The sequence below is a fragment of the Geotrypetes seraphini genome, chromosome 7, assembly GCF_902459505.1.
Source record: "Geotrypetes seraphini chromosome 7, aGeoSer1.1, whole genome shotgun sequence".
NCBI lineage: Eukaryota > Metazoa > Chordata > Amphibia > Gymnophiona > Dermophiidae > Geotrypetes > Geotrypetes seraphini.
Window position 1 is genome coordinate 9077286 of NC_047090.1, and position 24614 is coordinate 9101899.

The 24614-nt window shown below is 44.2% G+C and overlaps 1 protein-coding gene across 2 annotated transcripts in view; it reads right to left on the reverse strand.

The window, feature by feature from the left end:
* The window catches only part of SYN3 (synapsin III), a 211938-nt gene that overhangs the window by 182416 nt on the left and 4908 nt on the right, over positions 1–24614 (reverse strand). The window contains exon 1 of one of the 2 annotated variants that reach the window (XM_033951193.1): positions 20246–20372. The exons of the other annotated variant lie outside the window; for it this stretch is intronic. The gene's annotated coding sequence lies outside the window, so the exon portion shown is untranslated. Of the gene's footprint in view, positions 1–20245; positions 20373–24614 lie in introns of those variants that run through there. 2 annotated transcript variants of the gene reach the window in all.

Here is a 24614-nt window from a genome sequence, read left to right on the forward strand (position 1 = left end):
GACAAGGAGGTATCTTGAGGCTCCTTGTTGTGAGAAATGCACCACGTAGAAAATCTAGTCAATTTTTGGTGGCAGCATTGTCTAGTGGCAGGTTTTCTGGAAGCCTCTAAAATGTCCCGAACAGGTTGAGAAAACTGAAGATGAGTTAAGTTGAGAGGTACCAAGCTGTCAAGTGTAGAGACTGAAGGTTGAGATGAAGTAGAGATCCTTGACTCTGTGTAAACAGAGATGGAAAAACTGGTAGAAGGTATGGCTCCCTGCTGCTGAGTTGAAGAAGAAGGGATAACCAGGGTTGCCTGGGTCACCGAGGAGCTATTAGAATCATTGTGGCATGATCATTCTTGAGCTTGACAAGAGTCTTGAGAATTGGAGGGAACGCATACAGAAACTTGTTCATCCATTCCAGAAGAAAAGCATCCGCTTCCATGTGGTGAGGAGAGTATGTCCTTGAGCAGAATTGAGGCAATTTGTTTTTGTGGGGAGACACAAAGAGGTCTATCTAAAGAGAGAAGATGTGATGAAGAGGCAACAAATTGAGAGTCCATTCGTGAAGTTGTAGAAAGTGTCTCAATTTGTCCGCCAGACAATAGTTCTTCCCTTGAATGTAGACAGCTTTCAGGAAGATGTTGTGAGAACCAGCTCAAGTCCAAAGCTGTAAAGCTTCTTGGCAAAAAGGGAGAGAACCTGTGCCTCCCTGCTTGTTGACATAGTGACTTGATTGTCCGTTCGAATGAGGACTACTTTGTTGTGAAGAAGATGTTGAAAAGCTTTTAGAGCATTGAAGATCACTCTGAGTTCCAACAGATTGACGATCCGTGACATTGACGATCCTTGTTGGACCAAGGGTCTTGAGTACGGAGACTGTCTAGATGAGCCCCCCAAGCGTAGGTCGAGGAATCTGTTGTGAGGATCTTCTGATGAGGGGACATTTGGAACAGCAAGCCTCTGGAGAGATTGAAAGAGAGCATCCACCAGTGGAGAGACTGCCTCAAAGAAGGAGTCACTATGATGTGTTGGGAAAGTGGGTCGCAAGCCTGCGCCCACTGAGATGCCAGAGTCCACTGAGGAATTCTGAGGTGAAGTCTGTCAAAAGGAATCACATGAACTGTAGAAGCAATGTGACCGAGTAGTACCATCATGTGTCTCGCTGAGAGTGAAGAAAGGGAAGACACTTTGTGGCAGAGCTGAAGGAGAGCATCCAGATGTTGCTGAAGAAGAAACGCTCTGAGTGGATAATGTCCAGAACAGCTCTGATGAACTGTAGATTCTGAGAGGGCTGAAGGTGGGATTTGGGAACATTGATTTCCAATCCCAAGCTTTGTAGGAACCAGGTAGTCCGTTGGGTCACTACAATAGCCCCCTGAGATGTTGAATCTTTGATGAGCCAATCATCCAGGTACAGGAACACCTGAAAACCATGGTTCTGCAGAGCTGCTGCAACCACCACTAGGCACTTGGTGAACACTCTTGGAGATGATGCCAGTCTGAAGGGTAGCACTCTGTACTGGAAATGCAGATTCCCCACCCGAAATCTAAGGTACTAACGGGAGGCTGGATGAATGGGAATGTGAGTGTAAGCCTCCTTGAGATCTAGAGAACATAACCAATTGTTCTTATCTAGAAGGGGATATAGGGATGCCAGGGACAACATGCAAAATTTTTCTTTGACCAAAAATTTGTTGAGAGCCCTGAGATCCAATATAGGCCAGAGATCGCCCATCTTCTTTGGAACTAGGAAGTAATGGAAGTAAAACCCCTGCTCTGCTGTTCCAAGAGAACTTCCTCAATGGCACGGAGAAGAAGCAGAGTTTGCATTTCCTGAAGAAGAAGGGGGTTCTGAGAAGGATTGGAAGAATACTCTTTTGGAGGAAGCTCCGGTGGAATCTGAGTGAAATGAAGAGAGTATCCTTCTCTGATGATAGACAGCACCCAGAGGTCTGATGTAATGGTCTCTCATTGATGGTAAAAATGATGGTGACAACCTCCTATGGGAAGAGGAGAGGACAGAGGCAGAGCGATGGAGGTTATGCTCTGTTTGAGACAGTAAAAAAGGCTGAGAAGCCTTGGGTGCAGCAGAAGGCTGAGGTTTCTGTTGCTTCTGCTGCTGTTGTTGTGGTTTCTTAGGAGGTGTTCGAGTGTAAGGAGCTGTTCTGGGAAGATAACGCCTCTGATAGGATGGAAGAGGTCGAGAAGGTTTGGTAGGAGCTGGCTTAGGCTTGGGTATGACTATGGAAGCAAAAGATTTCTCATGCTCAGACAACTTGGTGGTGGCCTCTATAGATTCATCAAAGAGGTTATTGCCCTCACAAGGAATATTGGCCAGACGATCCTGAATGTTGGGATCCATATCAATAGTGCGAAGCCAGGCAAGGCGGCGCATCACTACTGAGAAAGCAGTGACCCTTGAGGAAAGCTCAAAGGCATCATAAGATGGCTGGAGAAGGTGTAATCTAAGTTGTGCTAGTGTAGCAATGACTTGCTGGAACTCTAAAAGCCTGTGTTGACCAAGGTCTTTAGAAAAACCAGGGAGTATATCAATAAAATACTTGAAATAAGTAATAAAGATAAAATTATAATTTAAAACCCTGGAGGCCATCATCGAATTTTGATAAAGTCGACGGCCAAACTTCTCCATGGTCCTGCCCTCTCTGCCAGGAGGTACGGTAGCATAGACCCTGGAAGGATGACTCCTCTTCAAGGAAGATTCCACAAGAAGGGACTGATGAGATAGTTGGGAGTTCTCAAAATCCTTGCAATGTACAGTTCTATACCTCGATTCCAACTTTCCTGGAACAGCAGGGATGGCATAAGGAGTCTCCAGGTTTAGTTTGAGAAAGTTTGGGAAAGAAGCCTGTTAAGAGGGAGTTTGAGAGATTCCGCAGGAGGCCAAGGCAAGCCCATTTCTTCTAAATATTCCTTAGAATACTTAGAACCAGAGTCCAATTTAAAGTCCAGGTCCTCAGACATTTAACAGAGGAAGGAAGAAAAGGACAATTGATCCGCAAGAGGATGGCCTCAAGAGGGACTTGATGACCTCGAGGCGCCTCGAGTAGAAAACAAAGGTGAGGCCTCTCTGAAGTATTGAAATCCCAGCGAATAAGCAGACTTGGACGAGTCACTGGGAGAAGCGGAACCCTCAGGTTCTGCAATCGGTGTCCTCAATCGAGGGGTTGGAGGCCTCTAAGAGCTGGAACGCCTGGATGAGGAAGGCTTTTCCCTTGAAGAGGACCTGCACCTCGATGAGTGCCGCCTGGAAGCAGGTCGTGTTCAAGGTCAAGCAGACTTCACCCTATGTCTCGAAATGGGCAATGCCTATGTGAGGATAAAGGGCTGGAAGCTGTAGATCAAAGACGAGACCCCATGGACTCAGTTGTTTGGATCAAGGTATCTCGAAGCACTCTCAAAGACTTGGCTCCTTCTATGGAGTGTGAAGATTCCAGACCAGACACTCTCAAAGACTGGACTCTTTGCATAGAGTATGTAGATTCAGCTCGAGGCACAGTCAAGGACTCGACCACTTGTGAGACTGCTGAGTGCCCAGGCTGGACTGCAGGAAGCAGAGTCGGAGGACTATATTTGCTCAGTAACTGAACAAACTCCTGTTCCAAAATGGTCTGGATGGTAGCCTGCAATTGTGGATCCAAATCTGAAACTGGACCACTTGCTGAGGCTAAAGGCTCTGAGGACAAAGAGGAAGGATGCTTTGGCTTGGAGGAATGCTTCTTGGGCAGTTTGAGAACTTCCGCTAGAAGCGTCTGCGTCTGCCGAGATATATGACCTGAGGGAAGCTCAGGAGAAGACTTGGCAGATTTACTCGAGGTCGAGGGCGTTCCAAATGAGGAAGGTCTGATGAGAGTCGAGGTCGAGGTCGAGGTCATGGAAGCAGGAGGATACCCCACAGCAGGCTTGACCGAGTCTGAGGTCAAGGTTGAGGCCGGAGTGGGGGTTTCCATAGTGAAAATCTTCTCCACTTGCACTCAGCGTTTAAGGGTTCGAGGTTTAAGGATAGCACAGCGAACGCATGACTCCAGGCAATGGTCAGGCCCCAAACACTGAAGGCACCAGTGGTGTGGGTCAGTGAGGGAGATCGCACGCTGGCACTGGCTACATTTCTTGAAGCCCGTGACCAGCTGAGACAAAATCGAAGCCCACAGGCTGAAGGCGTGCAGCAAAGCCCACCGTCACTCAACGAAAAAACAACAAAGAATTCTACTTTTTTTTTTCAAAACGAAATAAAAGAAGCACAGCAACATGGTAATAAAGAAATAAAACACGAGCCATGGTGAGAGAAGGCACGAAGTGAACTAAGTTCAGCGCAGAGCGTCAAAGACAGACTTCTCGGCTCCGCGGAAAACGTAGAACTGAGGAGACACGCCCTGTGCTGGGCGGGAAGGCACTCGCGTATGCATGGTGTGGCAGACTCGAAACTTCTGAGTTTCTTCAAGCAAGTCTGCTTGTGAAGCTGTCTGCATCCGGGCTCCATGGATAACATCACCCACATGTGAGATTAGGCTGCCTGCTTGTCCTGGGATAAGCTGTAATACTGTATAAGGCCTCGTGATCCTTACAGACCTCAAGAAAGAGTATCCAGGCTCAATAATTATACACCTCATTTCTCAACACTGTTTATACAGAGAATCCATAACACAGTCACTTCATCCCATTCAATGAAAAGTGTCCCTTGAAAGCAGGCGCAAAGGTTGGATCACATCTCATTTCTTTGCAGTTTTTTTACTTTTCCTCATTTTTTTCGGGAGGAATGTAAAGGAGCCAATAGTTTTGGTTCTGCTAAAACCCAACGAGGACCTAGGGCTGGTGCAAAATTATAGGCACATCAGCTTTTTAATAGAGACTTCAAGTGAAAAAATTAAGACACCCCCATGAAATATTCAGTTCTTTCTTGGATTGGAAATGTTCACATATCCAATCCAATCCTTTCGTTTATGTTAAAATATATTTAATAAACAAAGTGCAAGCATACACACATGACAAAATAGAACAATTTTCATATAATTTCACACATTATAAGGCTCATAACATTTGCATCTCTTCCTATTGGCTAAGGCTCTTTACACCTGCATTGTGAGGTCATAGAGCTTTATGGTCATACAAACATGATGGCAGATAAAGGCCAAACGGCCCATCCGCAGCATCCACTACCTCCTCCTCTCTCTATTGGCTAAGGCTCTTAACATTTGCATCTCCTCTTCCTATAGGCTAAGGCTCTTTACACCTGCATTGTGAGGTCATTGAGCTTTATGGTTATAGAAACATGATGGCAGTAAAGGCCAAATGGCCCATCCGCGGCATTCACTATCTCCTCCTCTCCTTATTGGCTAAGGCTCTTAACATTTGCATCACCTCTCCCTATAGGCTAAGGCTCTTTACACCTGCATTGTGAGGTCATAGAGCTTTATGGTTATAGAAACATGATGGCAGTAAAGGCCAAATGGCTCATCCGCAGCATCCACTATCTCCTCCTCTCCCTATTGGCTAAGGCTCTTAACATTTGCATCTTCTTTTCCTATAGGCTAAGGCTCTTTACACCTGCATTGTGAGGTCATAGAGCTTTATAGTTATAGAAACAGAGAAACATGATGGCAGATAAAGGTCAAATGGCCCATCCAGTTTGCCCATTCGCAACAACCATTATCTCTTCCTCTCTCTGAGAGATCCATGTGCCTATCCCAGGTCCTCTTGAGTTCAGACACAGTCTCTGTCTCCACCACCTCTTCTGGGAGACTGTTCCATGCATCTACCACCCTTTCGGGAAAAAAGTATTTTCTTAGATTACTCCGGAGCCTTTCACCTAATCAACTAGTTTACTCCACACAGGACTGCAGGCATAGCCCAAGTCTCTTAAAGTGACACTCTCCTCTAGGGCCCATGTTTTCATCGCCACAAGGAGTCAGAGCACAGTCTTCCAAAGAGAGAGGCGATACCCTCCGTCTCATACAGGCGCTTTCCCCACCAAGACATTCGCTTCTGTTAACTCCAATGCCACTGACGGCTTCTGGATCAGGCCAAATGCTAAATCCATCTCTTTGGCTGGGAAGGACGAGTCCTGTGCCAGATTATATAGGCTGCACAAGTCCATTACCGCAGACTGGCCCTCTGTCAGGAAGCTGTTGCTGTTCTATTTAAATGATGGATGGAGGGATGTCGCATAGATTGGGTGGAAGCCATGGTCCAGTAAACACTGCTTTAGCTAATTAATTTGCTGTACTCAAACATGCTCTGGGCTACTGAGAGAGGAAGGAAAAATTCAGCTCAAATCTCTCTTACTTTGCCTCCTGGCATATGTTCCTGTGTTAGTTGAGTGAGGAATCGGCTGCTTTGCTCTCCATCCCATCAGCACAAGAAATGCTCTGGACACAAGAGAACTACAACATCATAAGCATGGGGACGGAGTCTTTGCCTTTGAACATCCAGCCCCACACAGAAGCAATCTTTCCAAGACTGCAGTAACATCTCAAATTCTCAGGACACACCACTATGCCACACTCTATTCTTAATAGGAGAGTGCGGTGTAATGGGTAAAGCTACAGCCTCAGCACCCTAAGGTTGTAAGTTCAAACTCCACACTGCTCCTTGTGACCCTGGGCAAGTTACTTAATCCCCCATTCTCCACTCAGTAGAGAGATCGTGAGCCTGCCGGGACAGATAGAGAAAATACTTGAAGTACCTGTATGTAAACCGCTTTGAGTGTGGTTGAAAAACAACAAAAAGGCAGTCTACAAGTCCCAATCCCTTTCCCTGATGTCACAAGTAGCTGGCAGAAACCCAAAGAGTAGCAACATTCCAGAGCTGAGATTGTGATGTCATAATGCCTCATTCCACCAATAAGAGCCAACCTCATCAGTGATCTCACAATGGCTTCATTGTCCTATACTTGGCTCACTTCTGATAGTGTAACGGAGGTGAGTGTGGCGCAGTGGTTAGAGCTACAGCCTCAGCACCCTGAGGTTGTGGGTTCAAACCCTGCACTGCTCCTTGTGACCTTGGACAAGTCACTTAATCCCCCCATTGCCCCATGTACATTAGATAGGTTGTGAGCCCACTGGGACAGACAGAGAAAAAAGTTTGAAGTGCCTGTGTGTAAACTGCTTTGAGTGTGGTTAAAAAACTACAAAAAGGCAGTCTACAAGTCCCAATCCCTTTCCCTCTTAACAGGACACATATCCCTCCTGCCTCTCTCCAGTTGCCACAATACCATTACTGAGTGCCCTAAGGTTTCCTTTCTGCCTAAATCTCTCTGCACCTTTCCCCATGCATTCCTTCCCTCCTCACATCTCTTCTGCTATTTTGGCTCCTCTCTCTTGCTGTCTCTTCCTCCCCGTCTCCCTCCCTAGACCGAGCTCGCTCTTTCTCTCTCTCTCTTATACCAGATTCTCGCTGGGCTCTGGCAGTCCAGGATTCTGAAATATCTCATTAAATAAGAGAGGTAATTATAGCGCTGCAAGACATCTATCGACCCACTGACATCCAGCTTCTGGGGTTTAGCAGGGATAACCACCTGCTGCCTTACTGTATTCCTGGAATACAAGTTCACATTACTACAATTCAGTCGGCACCCGACAAAGTTATAAGACAGAGAAAGGGGAGACGGTCTGGCAGAAATGCAGTCGCTGACCTGACATATCTTTGCACTGTTGATTAGGACTGGAGGGCTATGGCCAGTGTTCCTGTAATTCAGAGAAGGAATCACACGCAATCCCTGCAAGAAATGAGGCCTAGTGATGGCTGAGAAATATCTATGGGGGCAAAAAGACTCACTCTAAGAGATCCGCTCCCCTCTCCCCCCACCTTCTTTTTTGCCTTTTATGTAGCATTCCCTTCTTAATCCCTCCACCTTTTGCCCCCTCTCCTTCCCTATTGTGTATTTCAGTGTTTCTCAACCTTTTCAAGTCAAGTACCCCCTAAGCCTAACAAATACCAACCAAGTACCCCTGCCCAAACTCCGTCCACACTCACCCAAACTCTGCCCCCGACTCCACCCCCAATTTCTTCCATCCATTTTTCATATACACATAATATAATCTTATTAATACATTATAGTAACCCCAAAATTATAAAAACACAAAGCACACTGTGGCGGTGGGTGCAGAGGTGATGGGAATGGAGCATGTCGGGTGGCAGGGTCAGCTTTAGGGGTGGGGCAGGGAGGAATCATTGGCAGTGGTGGCTTCAGCGGGGGGGGGGGAGCAGGGGCAGGCAGGGAGACATCCCAGATGGTGGCCATCCAGCATACCCCCTGGGGTACACGTACCACAGGTTGAGAAACACTGGTGTATATAATGTGCAAAAGACATAGGGGCAACATATGGTAGTGCCCCCTCATTCATGGTATTCATAATGCTGCACAGGTCATAAACCCTAAAAGCCATCCCTGGTGACACCCTGCTAATCTGGGCACATTTTAAGACTTCATACTCAAAACACAAAATCCTATCTCATCTCCAGCAGTTTCTAGCTGCATGGACTTTATGCCAGGAGATCCTATGTCTGCCTTGAGGTCTAAGGCATATTTCACACCCTGCTTTGTCACAGAAGAAAGAATTTTTGTGACTTTCATGAGGAACATTGCAGAAATGCTGCCATCATAGAAGTTTATGAGGGTGACTAAGACTGATTCAGTAGCAAATCACCTGGATCTGATGGTATACATCCCAGAGTACTGACAGAATTGAAAAATGAACTTGAAGAGCTATTGTTTATAATTTGCAATTTATCTTTAAAATCTATCATGGTACTGGAAGACTGGAGGATGCTCAATGTAACGCTAATTTTTAAAAAGGGTTTCAGAGATGATCCAGGAAATTATATACTGGTGAATCCGATTTTGGTGTCAGCGAAAATGGTAGAGACTATTATAAAGAACAAAATTACAGAGCATACAGTATACATAAGCATGCATGAATGAGACAAAGCCAAATGTATTTAATCAAGGGAAATCTTGCCTTACCCATCTACTAAGTTCTTTTTGGCAAGTCCTAATAACAAGATCACACTAACTCTCAAGTTAAAAAATGTTTTTTTCACTTTATGGAAACTTCGTACCATTAAACACTATTTTGACTTCTTCTCTTTTTGACTGCTGGTTCAATCTTTGATCTTAAGTATCTTAGACTATTGCAATATTATATACTTTTAAGAAAACCATCAAATGACTGAGAATCGTTCAGAACGCTGCAGTCTGTCTCATCTACTGTCTCAAGAAATGAGATCATGTAAGTCCATATTACAAAAAACTACACTGGCTGCCCATGGAAGCAAGGGCTATTTTTAAGTTTGCTTGCCTTTGTTTCAAAACCATAACAGGTTCATCCCCAATCTATCTATCTCATCATTTCAACTTTCCAGGCACAACTTGTAGTAGTGCCTACTTGTTCGCTTTCCCATCCTTGAAGGGCTGTATCTACAAGAGATTCCTCAATAGAACATTATCATTCCAAGTAGGCAAATGGAATAAATGTTTAACCAACTTTATCTCAAACGCTCTTTCTTACCAAACTTTTAGGAAGTCAATCAAAACTTATCTCTTTGACAAATTCCTCTAACTCCATTTCTACCATTATGTACTTCTAAAATACTTCCAGGAAAAACTGATTGATCTTATCATGCTAATGTAATTTTGAAAGTTTTTTGTAATATCACTGTCTGTATACAGTCTCTTCCTCTGTAAACCGCTCTGAACTGTTTGTGGTATTGCAGTATATCAAAATAAACTGTAGTTCTACCCTTCTTTCCCTTTTTTTTTTTGTTCCTGTTTGTTTTGTATTGTTTTTAAATGTTTTTAACAATGATTATTGTTTTAACGGATGTATAGTTACCCCATACATGTTTTAACATAATGTTCACCGCCTAGAAGACCGATTGGACGGTTTATAAAATTCCTAAATAAACTTGATAAACTTGAATTATTACTACATTTCTTCAAAGGAGTGAATAAATGTGGATAAAGGTGAGTGGGTCAACTGTGTACTTGGAGTTTCAAAAGGCATTTGACAAAGTACCTCATGAAAGACTTCTGAGGAAATTAGAAAGTCATAGGATAGGAAGGAGGTAATGTCCTATTATAGATTAAGAGCTGGTTAAAAGATAGAAAACAGAGAGTAGGGTTATACGGTCAATATTCTCAATGGAGAAGGATAAATAGTTGGGGGGGGGAGGTCTGTGCTAGTTCCACTGCTTGATGACATATGTATTTATCAATGATAATAACTAGTGAGATAATTAAATTTGCTGATGACACAAAGTTATTAAATTGCAAGAGGACCTTGCGAGATTGGGAGACTGGGCATCAAAATAGCAGATGATGTTTAATGTGAGCAAGTGCAAAGTGATGCATGTGGGAAAGAGGAAGCTGAACTATAGCTACATGATGCAGGGTTCCACGTTAGGAGTCACCGCCCAGGAAAAGGATCTTGGCGTCATGGTTGAGGATATGTTGAAACCTGCAGCTCAGTGTGCGGAGGCGGCTACGAAAGCAAATGGAATGTTAAGAATTATCAATATGTCCTCCAGTCTTCCATACTGTCTCTCACCTGTAGACCACATACTGTACCTGTCGGAACATCCACCACTCCTCCACACCCTATCTCACTTGTAGACCATGTTCTACACCCTTCGAAACCTGCTTGTCAGAATGGCCTTAAAAGCCTCCATATGCTGCACCCTCAGAATCCCAGATACACCTGTTAGTATGGTTTCTGTTTCTTCATTCATCACCTCACCTGCAGCCTACACCTTCTCTCTCAAGAAAAAGCATGCACATCTGTCGCTATGTCCTATATTCCTCTCTAGCCTATCTCACCTGCAGACCAGATTCTGCATCAACTGGAACCATGAACAGCTGATCCTTCTCAGCACTTCCTGCCAAGGTACATTCATGGCCTGGAACAGGGACACATCAGCCATGTAATTTCTTAATTATGACTCCATGCAAACAATATGAGAGGGAAGGTATCTTTTACCTTGACAGGTAAAGGGGGTGGGATTTCATGTTCCATCTTTCTATGGTTACAAAGTTGTTTACGTATTATACACAGGCACTTACCTTGTTTCTGGGGCAAAGGAGGGTTAAGTGACTTGCCCGGACTCACAAAAGCTACAGTGAGAATTGAACCCTTCCAGAAGCTATTCAACTCTGCTCAGCACAGATCTGTCTTGAGCAGAGAAGTCAGGAGCTTCTAACTAGAGAATGACACGGTGACAAAATTCATCACCGTTCCCGTCCCCGCGGATAACCGCGGGAAATAATCCCATGTCATTTTCTAGTGTCTATTTCAACCTCGGTCCTTCTACACCAACATTCTTCAAAGCAAAGCTTGAGGGTCAGTGGCTGTGGCCATTCATACTCTGATTCTTATGGGAGCCAAGGATAATGAAGCCATTGTGACATCGCTGATGTGATTGGCTCAGGCACTGGTGGAATGAGGCATTATGACATCACAATATCTGCTCTGGATACCAGAGGCTGTCATTCTTCAGTGTCTATCTCAACCTCGGTCCTTCTACACCAGCATTCTTCAAAGCAAAGCTTGCGGATCAGTGGTTGTGCCCAATTTTACTCTGATTCTTCCCTCTCTTCTTAAAGATTGACATGAAGATGGTTTCCCGCGGTTATCCGCAGGGACGGGAACGGTGATGAATTTTGTCACTGTGTCATTCTCTACTTCTAACTCGTGTCACACACAGGAGACCAAGCAGCGCTCCACCTAAGCTGCAGGTGGCAGATGACACTAGAACTCTCTGAAATCAAGGTCCATCAGGGACACCACAGGTGTGTGTCTCAGGGAAAGAGAAACTCTAGTATGAGGAAAAATTAAAGAGGTTAGGGCTCTTCAACTTGGAAAAGAGACGGCTGAGGAGAGATAAACTAAACTAAACTAAACCTTGGGTTTATATACCGCACCATCTCCACGAATGCGGAGCTCAGCACGGTTTACAGGAAGAAAGATGAGAGAGGAACTACAGTGGAGAGATTAAAGAGTTAGGTGTAAAGAGATATGATTGAAGTCTACAAAATCCTGAGTGTAGAACGGGTAGAAGTGGATTGATTTTTTTACTCCATCAAAAATTACAAAGAGCAGGGGACACTCAATGAATTTACAGAATAATACTTTTAAAACCAATGGGAGGAAATATTTTTTCACTCAGATAATAGTTAAGCTGTGGAATGCATTGCCAGAGGTTATGGTAAGAGCGATTAATGTAACTGGTTTTAAGAAAGGTTTGCACAATTTCCTGGAGGGAAAGTCCATAATCTGCTATTGAGAAAGACATGGGGGAAGCCATTGCTTGCCCTGGATCGGTAGCATGAAATGTTGCTACTCTTTGGGATTCCGGAATCTTGTTACTCTTTGGGATTCTGGAATCTTACTATTCCTTGGGATTCTGTATGGGATGTTGCTACTCTATGGATTTTGGCCAGGTACTAGGACCTGGATTGACCAGTGTGAGAACAGGCTACTGGGCTTCATGGACCATTGGTCTGACCCTGTAAGGCTATTCTTATAAAGTTTGATCTTGCCTGCTATTTAGAGGTAGCTGAATTTTCCTATGAATTAATTTAAAAAATATGTAGACGTCATCAGAGATTTCATTGTAAAATACATGAGGAAAATCTAAAGAAAGATGTTACATGAGATTTGCTGGGCAAGTCCACATTGAAAAAAAAAGGTAAGGGGTTCATGCATACACCTTCCTCCTGTGCCAGCTGCACCCGGTATACCAACCACTGCTACCAACACCATATGCTTGGAAGCCTTGAGGAGGGGAGGGCAGTTTTCCTAGCAGCAAAAGTGTTTATTACTTATTCATCCAAACACCGCTTTTATCCAAAGCACTGAATAATAAAAGGCATCAGAAGACAGACAAGAGGAAGCAGAATTTTCTGTTAAGTAATTAGACCTGGAGTGTAGGAGGAATTTTACCAGAAAAAAACCCTAACATGGAATTAACACACTTGCAGGAAGGGAAGATGCCCGGATCTTCCTGCCTCCTTCAAAACCTGCACATTTAAAGGACCAGAAAGAGCAGTGCATAAAGTCCGCAAGCCAGTCTCATGGCACCAGTCTGTTTCCAGCCCAGCTGCACTTTTTGGAAGGGAAAAGCCAGACAAAGCAGCTCCGGACTGTTGTAATCTGTGCCATGCAGGCACCACTCTGCCTACCTGTGACTCAGAATGAGATCAGGCGGCACATTGAGGGTTTATATGCCGCAACAAAGACAAATTTAGCATGGAATTGTTTAAAACCCTTCCCCATTCTCCAGGGAGGTTATGCCAATCTCTGCTTGCGTGTGAAAACTTCTCTGTTATAATGATGCCATTTTCTCTTTCTCCTCAGGGATTCTCTGCACCAGGAATAATTAAAACTGAAGATCCAAATTCAGCTACCTTGACATTACATAGAAACATAGAAACATGATGGCAGATAAAGGCCAAATGGCCCATCTAGTCTGCCCATCCGCAGTAACCATTATCTCATTCTCTCTCTGAGAGATCCCACATGCCTATCCCAGGCCCTTTTGAATTCAGACACAGTCTCTGTCTCCACCACCTCTTCCGGGAGACTGTTCCACGCATCTACCACCCTTTCTGTAAAAAAGTATTTCCTTAGATTACTCCTGAGCCTATCACCTCTTAATTTCATCCTATGCCCTCTCATTCCAGAGCTTCCTTTCAACTAATGCGCATTTACATTACATGTGTATTTAAACGTCTCTATCATATCTTCCCTCTCCCGCCTTTCCTCCAAAGTATACAGGTTGAGATCTTTAAGTCTGTCCCCATACGCCTTATGATGAAGACAACATACCATTTTAGTAGCCTTCCTCTGGACCAACTCCATCCTTTTTATATCTTTTTGAAGGTGTGATCTCCAGAATTGTACACAATATTCTAAATGAGGTCTCACCTGAGTCTTATACAGAGGCATCAATACCTCCTTTTTCCTACTGGCTATACCTCTCCCTGTGCAACCTAGCATCCTTCTAGCTTTCACTGTCACCTTTTCAACCTGTTTGGCCACCTGAAGATCATCACATACAATCACACCCTAGTCCCGCTCTTCTGTCATGCACATAAGTTCTTCACCTCCTAAACTGTACTGTTCCTTTGTGTTTTTGCAGCCCAAATGCATGACCTTGCATTTCTTAGCATTACATTTTAGCTGCCAAATTTCAGACCATTCTTCAAGCTTCACTAGATCTTTCTTATCTTATTCACATCATCCGGGGTGTCTACTTTATTGCAGATTTTGGTATCATCTGCAAAGAGACAAATCTTACCTGACAGCCCTTCAGCAATATCGCTTATAAAAATGTTAAAAAAGAACAGGCCCAAGAATAGAACCTTGAGACACACCACTGGTAATATCTCTTTCCTCAGAGCGATCTGATATGATAGAGATGTTTAAATACCTACATGGCATAAATGCCCATGAGTTGAGTCTCTTTCATTTGAAAGAAAGCTCTGGAATGATAGGGCATAGGATGAAATTAAGAGGCGATAGGCTCCGGAGTAATGTAAGGAAATACTTTGTTACAGAAAGGGTGGTAAATGCATGGAACAGTCTCCCAGAAGAGGTGGTGGAGACAGAGACTGTGTCTGAATTCAAAAAAGCACGTGGGATCTCTTAGAGAAAGGAATAGATGGGCAGACTGGATGGGCCATTTGGCCTTTATCTGCCATCTGATGTTGCCTTTGGCTCAAATGAGCCTGAGGGGGGGGGGGTCATCATATATTAGGTATATATAAGTAAACATAGCAGGATAGAATTTTGAGGGCGTTAAGTAAAAGAAGCTGCAGTTATACTATCTGACTGTAATGTGCCTCCATTGTACAAATGCCTTTTGAAACAAGATTATTCTGTTAAATTTTAATAAACAATATTTGATTTGAAATATTTGTACAATTATCATTATTCCAGTGCATCTACCGGTATGAGCATGGTAGAAACATAACTCTGTTCACATCATGTTTCTATAACCATAAAGCTCTATGACATCACAATGCAGCTGTAAAGAGCCTTAGCCAATAGGGAGAGGAGGAGATAGTGGTTGCTGCGGATGGGCCTTTTGGCCTTTATCTACCATCAGGTTTCTATGTTTCTATGTCATCAGACTCTCAGCTATAAGGAATAGAGTGTTTTCATATGTTGGAACTCTACTTTGGAACTCTTACTTGAGTTTTCGTAAACTTTTAAAAGCTTGGCTTTTCCAACAGTGTTTCAGTCATTGGTAATTTTAATAAGCTAAAAAATGTTTTGGTTTGGTTTTTGTTATTTAGGGGTCCTTTTATTAAGGTGTGCTAACTGATTTAGCGTACACTAAAGATTAGCGTGCGCTAAATGCTAAGGTGCCCATAGAATATAATGGATATCTTAGCATTTAGCGCGCATTAATCTTTAGCATGCGCTAAATCGGTTAGTTCGCCTTAATAAAAGGACTCCTTAGTGAGCTAAAATTGTATTAAAAGTATATTGTAATTTTTTTTAATAACTATAAGCCGTTTCAAAACTGTGGTAAGAAACAGTATATAAAATTAATAAATCCAATCTAATTCAAGCCAAACTCAAACATCTGGCAAATCTCTACCACAAGCCTTTCTGCATCGACCCTTGAATTATTCAATCCCCTGCGTCTTCCTTCCTTCACATTTCAGTCCAGCTTTCAAATTATTCTCCCTATTCTGTTCTTCCCCCCTTTCTCCACCCAGCCCAAGACATTATTAGACATTTCTTCACTTAATCTATCTTTAGGAGATGGTTAAGATCCTATTTGCCAGGAAGGAATTCAGCAAGTAAAGGTCGCAGAGTTTCCTTCTGTAAATGTGGCTCCAGAGAAAGGCAATTTGCATCTATATAACATTTTTCAGCTCACCAAGATAAGAGCACAGAAAAAGAACAATTTCAAAATGCTCCTCCACTGGCAGAGCAATCCACCCTCGAAAGGCCACAGGAAAGCAACTAATGAACATCCCAAATTCTAGCACTGCAGAATGATCAGATGGTCCCATGCCAAGCAGACACAGAGAAAGGTCTTCCTTTACCCCATTCCATGCATACTCATACTGTGCATGGCTAGAATAGGGTTCAAGCTGAACTATCTATGTGTATGCATGGAATGGGATACAAATAGTGCTTAGGAAGATCTGCTGTACCTCATTCCATACATGCACATAGGTGGGCCTGCCTCTACCCTATTCCATGCAAATACAGAGTGCTGCCTTATTTAAGGTAATAGAAACATCATTCCATGACTCTCTCTCTCTCTCTCTCTTTTGCCATCTGTGGCCCATGGAAAAGAGATACCTTGGTCCTGAGATCATGAACTAAGTTCTTTGGTATGCATTTGACATAACTGGGCATGCTCAGTACAAAAGATAGATTTATGGGCTGTAACTAACAGCCATCTCTCCCCATTTTAAATAAATTGCTCATGTTTGGAAACATTATGGTGTTTACTCTTTCAACACAGCAACACAAGCTGCCTGATCATGTCTGCATACACACACGTAGATAGTCAGAGATACAGATATACTGTATATGTGTAACGAGAATGCGAGACTAATGTTACGCTAAATCGAGTTTTGATAGACTTCAGTAAAATAAGGCTTTAGTTTACTGAGAATCCTGAGGCTCCTTACCAACCCACTGGACAGCTAACAGTGCCGAAACGTGTGTGTACCTCATGCTACAGGTGGATGTTACTGGCCAGACTTTACGGTAGATGTCCTGCAAACAACGGGATGGTTGGATAGGCTGGAGTGAGCTTGAACGGCAACTTCAGCATTTGGAACCTAGGACAATACCAGACTTTACAGTCTACGGCCCATAAATATCAAAGAAGAGACAAGTTAATCTAATCATGTATTTTTTAATGGGTATAACTTATGGACCATTCAGGTCTTTATCTGCCGTCATTTACTATGTTACAGAACCCAGATCTCAAAGTCAATCGTTCTGACTGGACTGAGACTTTCCAGATGTAGTTCCCCAGGTGTAGCCTGCTGTCTGCTATTCCTTTTTCAGTACCTGTTTACTGAATTGATATTGTTAACCTCTTTGATATTTTGTAAAAAGCACAGAATTCAAAACATTTTGGGTTTCCTCTATGTCATGTAGTGCTGAAAACTTCACTCTTTGACAATTAATTCTTCAAAGATCGCCATACGCACCTGTCCTTTTACTTAATATGAATAGGATCTTCTTTTCCTTTTCCCCTTCCCTCTTTCCCCTCGCTTCCCTTTCCTTCCTCAAGTCGCCTAGAGCCTGTTTAGGTGTGCACGACGCACAAATATTAGATTTGATTAGATTAGTACCAGGGGGTGCTGAAAAGTTCTTAGCCCAACCAACCAACTTCCTAAATTCTGAGCATTATTTTGTCCCTGTAGCTGAAAAGAGTGTCATCTTATTTTGTTAAGTGCCAATTTGCAGAAACGAAATCTAGGTTTTGACATTGTTTCAGACCTTCTTGGTTGGGCTGAGAACTTTCCAGCAGCCCCTCGTACGTACTTTGACAGGATCCTCTCAATTTTTCTGGAAGTGCAAAAAAGTTTCAATCTGAGAATTTTCTGAAAGTCAGATTATTAATAACAGATCAGTTTTTAATTAAAGCAGAGCAATGTTTGGAAGCCAAGGTCTTCACCTACTTATTTTGGGAAACCAAAAATTGTCCAATTTTTTCCTGGAGGAAAAAGCCTATAACAAAAAATCGTTAGCCAAGCCAACTTGGAAAATCTATCACTTACTCCTGGAAATAAGCTAAAAGAGATCCACTTTTAGAGAATCTTCTGGGAATTTGTAATTTGGATTGGTCAGTGAACAACAGTTTGACTCAACATGACTTCTCTTATACTCGTAGAAACAAAGTACCTGATAGCAGAAAAAGATCGTATTGGCCTCCCATGCATTTATATACTAAGGAGGTATTTAGATGTCTCCATCATATCTTCTCTCCCACCTTTCTTCCAAAATATACATATTGAGATTGAAGTCTGTCCTCAAATGTTTTATGATGAAGACCGCTAACCATTTTAGTTGCCACCCTCTGAACCAACTCCATCCTGAAGGCGCAGTCTCCAGAAAAAAACCTCACAGAAAAAAACCTCACAGAAGCACTGCTACCCCCTATCTTCTGCTGGCTATTCCTCTCATACACCCAGACAAACTTGATTAGCTGCCTCCATTATATGCAAAATTCTTTCATGCATATTCATTGAGGATATCCTGAAAACCTGACTGGCAAGGGGGGACTCCCGCACCAAGTTGAGAAACACAGGTCTAGACCACTACTTAATTAGTCTCTCTTTGTATTATCCACACCTCCCAGGCTGTCTATCCCTTTCCAAATTTTGGTTTCATCAGCAGATGCAGAACTTACCCAACAGCTGTTCTGCAATATTGAAACATAGAAACATAGACACATGACAGCACCATAAAGGCCAAATGGCCTATCCAGTCTGCACATCTGAAGCATCCACTATCTCCTCCTCTCCCAATAGGCTAAGGTTCGTAACATTTGCATCTCCTCTTCCTATTGGCTTAGGCTCTTTACAGCTGCATTGTGATGTCATAGAGCATTATTATTATAAGCTAAGGCTCTTAACACTTGCATTGTGAGGTCATAGAAGTCATGATGACAGATAACGGTCAAATGGCCCATCCAGAGAATCCACTACCTCCTCCTCTCCCAATAGGCTAAGGTTCGTAACATTTGCATCTCCTCTTCCTATTGGCTTAGGCTCTTTACAGCTGCATTGTGATGTCGTAGAGCATTATTATTATAAGCTAAGGCTCTTAACACTTGCATTGTGAGGTCATAGAAGTCATGATGGCAGAAAACGGTCAAATGGCCCATCCAGAGAATCCACTATCTCCTCCTCTCCCTAAAAGATCTCATATGCCTGTCCCAAGCTTTCTTCAATTCGGACCCAGATGTTGAAAAGAATCCTAATCCTACCACATATTCCACCCCAACAGCCCAGAGTCACAAGGAGCTGCCGTGGGAATCAAACCCAGGTCCCCAAGTTTGCAGGCTGCTGCATGAGCCACTAGGCTACTCCTGCACTCCAAAAGTAAAAGGTAAGAAATGGCTTCTGGCTGTTACAATTGTTTGCCCAGTGCCACTGAAAATGCCCACCTAGCACCTAAGTTGGAACTGCCTACAGTGGTGTACCAAGGGTAGGAGGTGCCCAGGGCACTGGCTCCCCACTGCGCCTTCCTCTCCACACCCCTGCTCCTTCTATGCCCATTTGCGCCCTCCCTTCCCCCGTTCCACTTTAAATCTTTCCTAGTGCCAGCAGCTTCTCCGCCCTGTTGTTCATTCCCTCTGATGTCACTTCCTGGCCCCGCGACCCAGAAGTGATTTCAGAGTGGAGCCAGGCCAGAGAAATAGAAGTTGCTTACCTGTAACGGTAGTTCTCCTTGGACAGATGGATCTTACAGCCACACAAGTAAGGGGACGTCACCTACTTGTGTGGCTGTAAGATCCCTGTCCAGGGAGAAATAGAAGTTGCTTACCTGTAACGGTAGTTCTCCTTGGACAGATGGATCTTACAGCCACACAAGTAGGTGACGTCCCCTTACTTGTGTGGCTGTAAGATCCCTGTCCAGGGAGAAGTTGTTCGGGCTGGCGAAGATTTAAAGAGGTACGGGGGACGGAGAGGTGCCGGCGCCCTCACCAAGAGGGTGCCCGGGACCCCCCTTAGTCCACCACTGACTCCCTACTTTGTGGGCTTTCCCAAGGTCAAGTTGGTGGTTAAGGTGCATTAAAGAATGGCCCTTTTTAGGACCCATACCAAGGGGACTCAGTTTAATTCTAAGTCACATCTGCAGAACTGAGTCAAAGACTTTGCTGACGAGCATCAGATCCATTTGACAAGACCCACCTCTAGCGAAAGCATTCTGCCACCGGATCCCAGAAACCTGACTAAATGTTTCCATGACTAAGTGCCAACCTCTGCTCCAGTCCTCCAGGACCACTCGTGCCAGCTGTTCGAACTTCAGGTGCTCACAAACCCAGTCCCACTTCCATTCCCACCATGGTTCTCACCCTCCCTTTTGCCTTCCGTCTGCATCCAAGGCTTCGGTCCCTGGCACTTTGCCCACTGGCATTTCTCTTTGCATCTCCTACCAGGAGGATGGCTGCCTCTCAGCTTTGCAGGAGGGTGGAAGGACGGCTGGGGGCAGAGACACGGATGGCACCGATCCCCCTCCCTCCCCCGAACGGCCCTTACCTGCCTCCTCCGCTCTCGCTCGCGCTGCAGCCTGGCTCCGCCTCCGGTACCGACCGGCTCCGAGCTGGGAGGAAAGCGCGTGCAGGCGGGGCATCAGGGGCTGGAGGCCGGTGCGGCAGGCTCCTCCTGCACGAATGCAAGCCTGAACCCCCCCCCCCCTCCAATCAATCCCGCATGCATGTCTTGCGTGGGCGTGGGCAGTGCCAGCTGATGCCTCCTTGGGCGCTTCTACCCCCTCCCCTCTTCCCAGGGAACTTACAGCCCCCTCCCGGATACTGAATTTGCTGCCCACCTAGACTAGAGAGATTTCCTACGGATTTATGGAAACGTATTTGGTTTTCATTGTGAACTGCTTTATTCAAACACTTTCTAAAGCGATATACATAAGCCTTAACTCGCCACTTAGGCAACAGCCTAGACTTACCTAGTGGTTTGGCCAGCCCGGAACAGGATCTCCAGGATTCTCGTTTAATAGTATTGAAGTGGCCGATCATTTAATAATCCAAATCATAGTCCTGGCAGCCCCCCTTGACAGCCAGGGTTTCAGGATATCCGCAATGAATATGCATGAACTTGATTGGCATTATATGCAAAATTGCGGATATCCTGAAAATCTGACTGGCGAGGGGATACTCCAGGATCGACTTGGGGAACATTGCCTAAATATAGGGTTACCAGACATCCGGATTTCCGACATGTCCGGGGGTCCGGACAGCTTTTCAAAACCCAGCACTTCGAAATCGCGTCGGGCAAGAGGGCATCCACAGATGCGCGGATGCCCTTCTGCCTGATAGGGGGCGGGGCTAGTGGGGGATTGGGGGCGGGGATGGGTGGAACTGCACGGGTCTAGGGATCCGGATTTTACTAAAGTAAAATCTGGGAACCCTACCTAAATACACCCCCTTCCCCCCTGAAAGATGCTCTTGCCCTATAAAACGAGTGGCTAGAGCAGTGGCTGAGAACCAGAGAAGCCCCGCCTTGGGCAAGTCACTTAACCCCCCATTGCCTATTCTTTGAGACACACTCAGTCAGTCAGGTTTTCCGGATATCCACAATGCATATGCATGGGCTACCTCCATTGTATGCAAATCTATCTCATGCATATTCATTCTGGGTATCTGGAAAACCTGACCGATTAGGTGTGTTTGCCGAACTGGGTTGAGAACCCCTGACTCAAGTTTACATTTAGATGTCAGCCCTCCGGGGACTCCTGTGCATGTTTACGATTTATTTACTTAAAAGATTTCTCAACCGCCTATTCTTAGACGGCTTTACAAACAATAACATATATAAAATACGACAAAGAAAATTTGTGCAAACATCAAAGATTACAGATCACAGCGCTCCCTAATATATTAATCCAAAACCCGGAATAAAATCAAAATCATCATTCATTGGATTGCTTCTATAAAAAGTGTAGTCTCGAGCATTTTCTTAAACTTCTGAATAGCAGAGAGAGCTCTTTGCGGTCCTGTTAATTTGGTCCACAGAGTTACTCCTGTGATGGAAACAGCAGAAGATCTCGTATTCTCTTTGAGAAATCCATCAACGACAATCGTTATCGCACCCTCAGATCGCAGAGTCCTACGCGGTCGATAGATCGCCATGGCCTGCGGTAAATTCCAGGAAATCCTATGGTAAATGACTTTGAACAGCAGTACTAATGTCTTGAAAATAATACGTAAGCGTGCAGGTAGCCAATGGGGTTTCCTCAACCAAGGTGTTATGCGTTCAAACTTTCTAACACCACAAATCAACCTTGCGGCAGTGTTTTGAATCATTTGTAATGCTTTACACTGTACTGTTCTGATCCCTAAATAAAGGGCATTGCAAAAGTCCAGTTTTGATAAGACTATCGTCTGTACCGCTTTACGGAAATCATATGTCCACATTATCGATTTTAAATGTCTTAACAATCACATCTGGAAAAAAGCAGATTTAACTACAGACAAAACTTGATCCATCATACTAAGTGTAGATTCCAGCCAAACTCTTAGAATTTTCAACTTTCGTTGTATCAATAAGATCTGATCACAAACCATAATCTCTCGAGTCTAGGCCATTGTGATCTACGATAATTGAGAAGAAAAACAAAGCTGGAGTAATATCATTTACCTAAGCTCCACAAAGAAAATCACCAGAAGACTAAAACTGATTCAAAACACAGCTGTCCGCCTCATTTTCGGCCTGAACAAATGGGAACACATCACCCCCTTCTACCACCAACTGCACTGGCTACCCTTCGAATCCCGAGTCCTCTTCAAGTTCGCCTGCATCTGTTACAAGACAGTATTTGGTCTCTCACCAAAATACCTCTCCCCACATTTCAATATGTATTGCACCAACAAGAAATCCCGCAGAATCCAGTTGTTTACCTTCCCCTCCATAAAATCATGCCAGCTCAAAAGATTCATCGACAAAACCTTCGCCTTCCAGGCGGCCAAGCTGAACCCTTGGCTAGCCCAAATGATGCTAGAGGCCCCGACCTACCTAGACTTCAGAAAACTTCTCAAAACACACCTCTTCCGCGAACAAGACCCTTAGTCCTTACTCCCCGCATACACTCCAACCCCCCCCCACCCCCACCTCCCTCTCCCCCCCCTCTCCTGGTTTCCCACTCCCTCCTTTTTATCTCCTAACCCAACTATGATAAACTTGTGCTAAAACTACTTTGCCTCCTTCCGCGCTACCTGCAATTCCGACAAAATTTTTGTAAATCCGTGTTCAGACCGGATCCTAATGTAACGGATGTGAACCGCCTAGAACTCTTTGGGTATGGCGGGATATAAGAACCTAATAATAATAATAATAATATCTTCCATCAGAAGGGAGTTAGTCCTTGACCCTTTCACTCCTTCGTGTGTCCAGCACTTTCAGCGGCAAATTTGACCTTCATAGTAGTTGCGCTGAGCGAAATCCACGTGCCCTGGCGTGTTGCTCATCTTGGCTCTCGGAAGCAGGGTTTGACTGTCACAGGAATGAGAAGGTAGGGGGTCACCATGGCAACTAGCAAATCTGCTCAGTATTCCACCCATGCACCAAGCTTGGTGACCAGGTGCTGCATACCCGTTTTATGCAGGGTTGCCAAAGGGCTCCAGGTTTGAAAGACATCCAAAATCCTAGGCTTTTTTTGGATTCTACACTCGCTCTGTCTTCTCAGATTAATAATGTATCAAAAAAATGTTTCTTTAGTCTTAAGATGCTTTGCTGTCTTGGTCTCAATTAGATTATGTTAATCCACTTTATGTTTGCTTAAGTAAATGTAACTTGACTTATCCAAAACACGGCGTCCAAATTGATATTTGGTAAACGTAAATACGATCGTGTTACACCTTTGCTGAGAACTCTTCATTGGCTCCCAGTCCATTGGAGAATTCAATTTATATGCGTTAGTGAGATATTTAAAATCTTGTATAGGATTTTCTCCCCTTTGGTTCCCCCTTTAATTCCTGTGAACCATCTAATTTTAGGAGAACTCAGAAATATAAACTTGCCTTTCCTACTGTTAAGGGAATCAAAACTATGGGCAACTTTTGCCAAACATTTATCTTTTTGTTTGCAGAAATTTGGAATGAACTCCCTTCAGACTTCTTTCTCACTATCTATTTCTGAAATTTCTGGCCGACTCCCCTTCGTTAAACTAATGATTATAGAGGTTGAGGTCTTATCTAACATCTCTCCCTGTTCTGTGAATATTTTTGTTAACCTAGTCGAGCCCTATTAGAGGGATGAATCGGGGGGGGGGGGGGGAAGATTTCATGGGGACACCAGGAAATACTTCTTCACCGAAAGGGTAATTGATCGATGGAATGGTCTTCCACATCAGGTAGTTGAGGCCAGTACCACGCTCGACTTCAAGGGATGATGGGACTGTCTGGTGGGGTCGCTCCAGAGGAATGCTTAAAAGATGGATTCTCGAGGAGGGAGGGTTCTTGAGTGGGCAGACTTGTTGGGCCGTCGGCCCTTTTCTGCCGTCATACTCTATGTTTCTATGTATATAAAACCAAGGATTGGACTGGATCGTTTCTAGCCTGCATGACAAATGCACTGAAGCTGATTCAATTTCTATAGGCTTGTTTTCTGTAAAGCGGGGTGAGGGCAATTTCGGTCCTCGAGGGCTGCAACCCAGTTGGGTTTTCAAGATTTCTCCAAATGAATATGTAGGGCATCCAAAAAGATCTCATGCATATTCATTAGGGAAATCCTGAAAACCCAACTGGGTTGCGGCCCTCAAGAATCGAGGTCGCCCACCCCTGCTTTCGAGCAATCAATGCCAACACCAGAGTTAGAATGCATGCAAGTTTCTAGGTAAAGCCACTACTGGATCAACCTGTCCCTAGTGGTGTTACAGGAGTGGGAAGATTAGGAT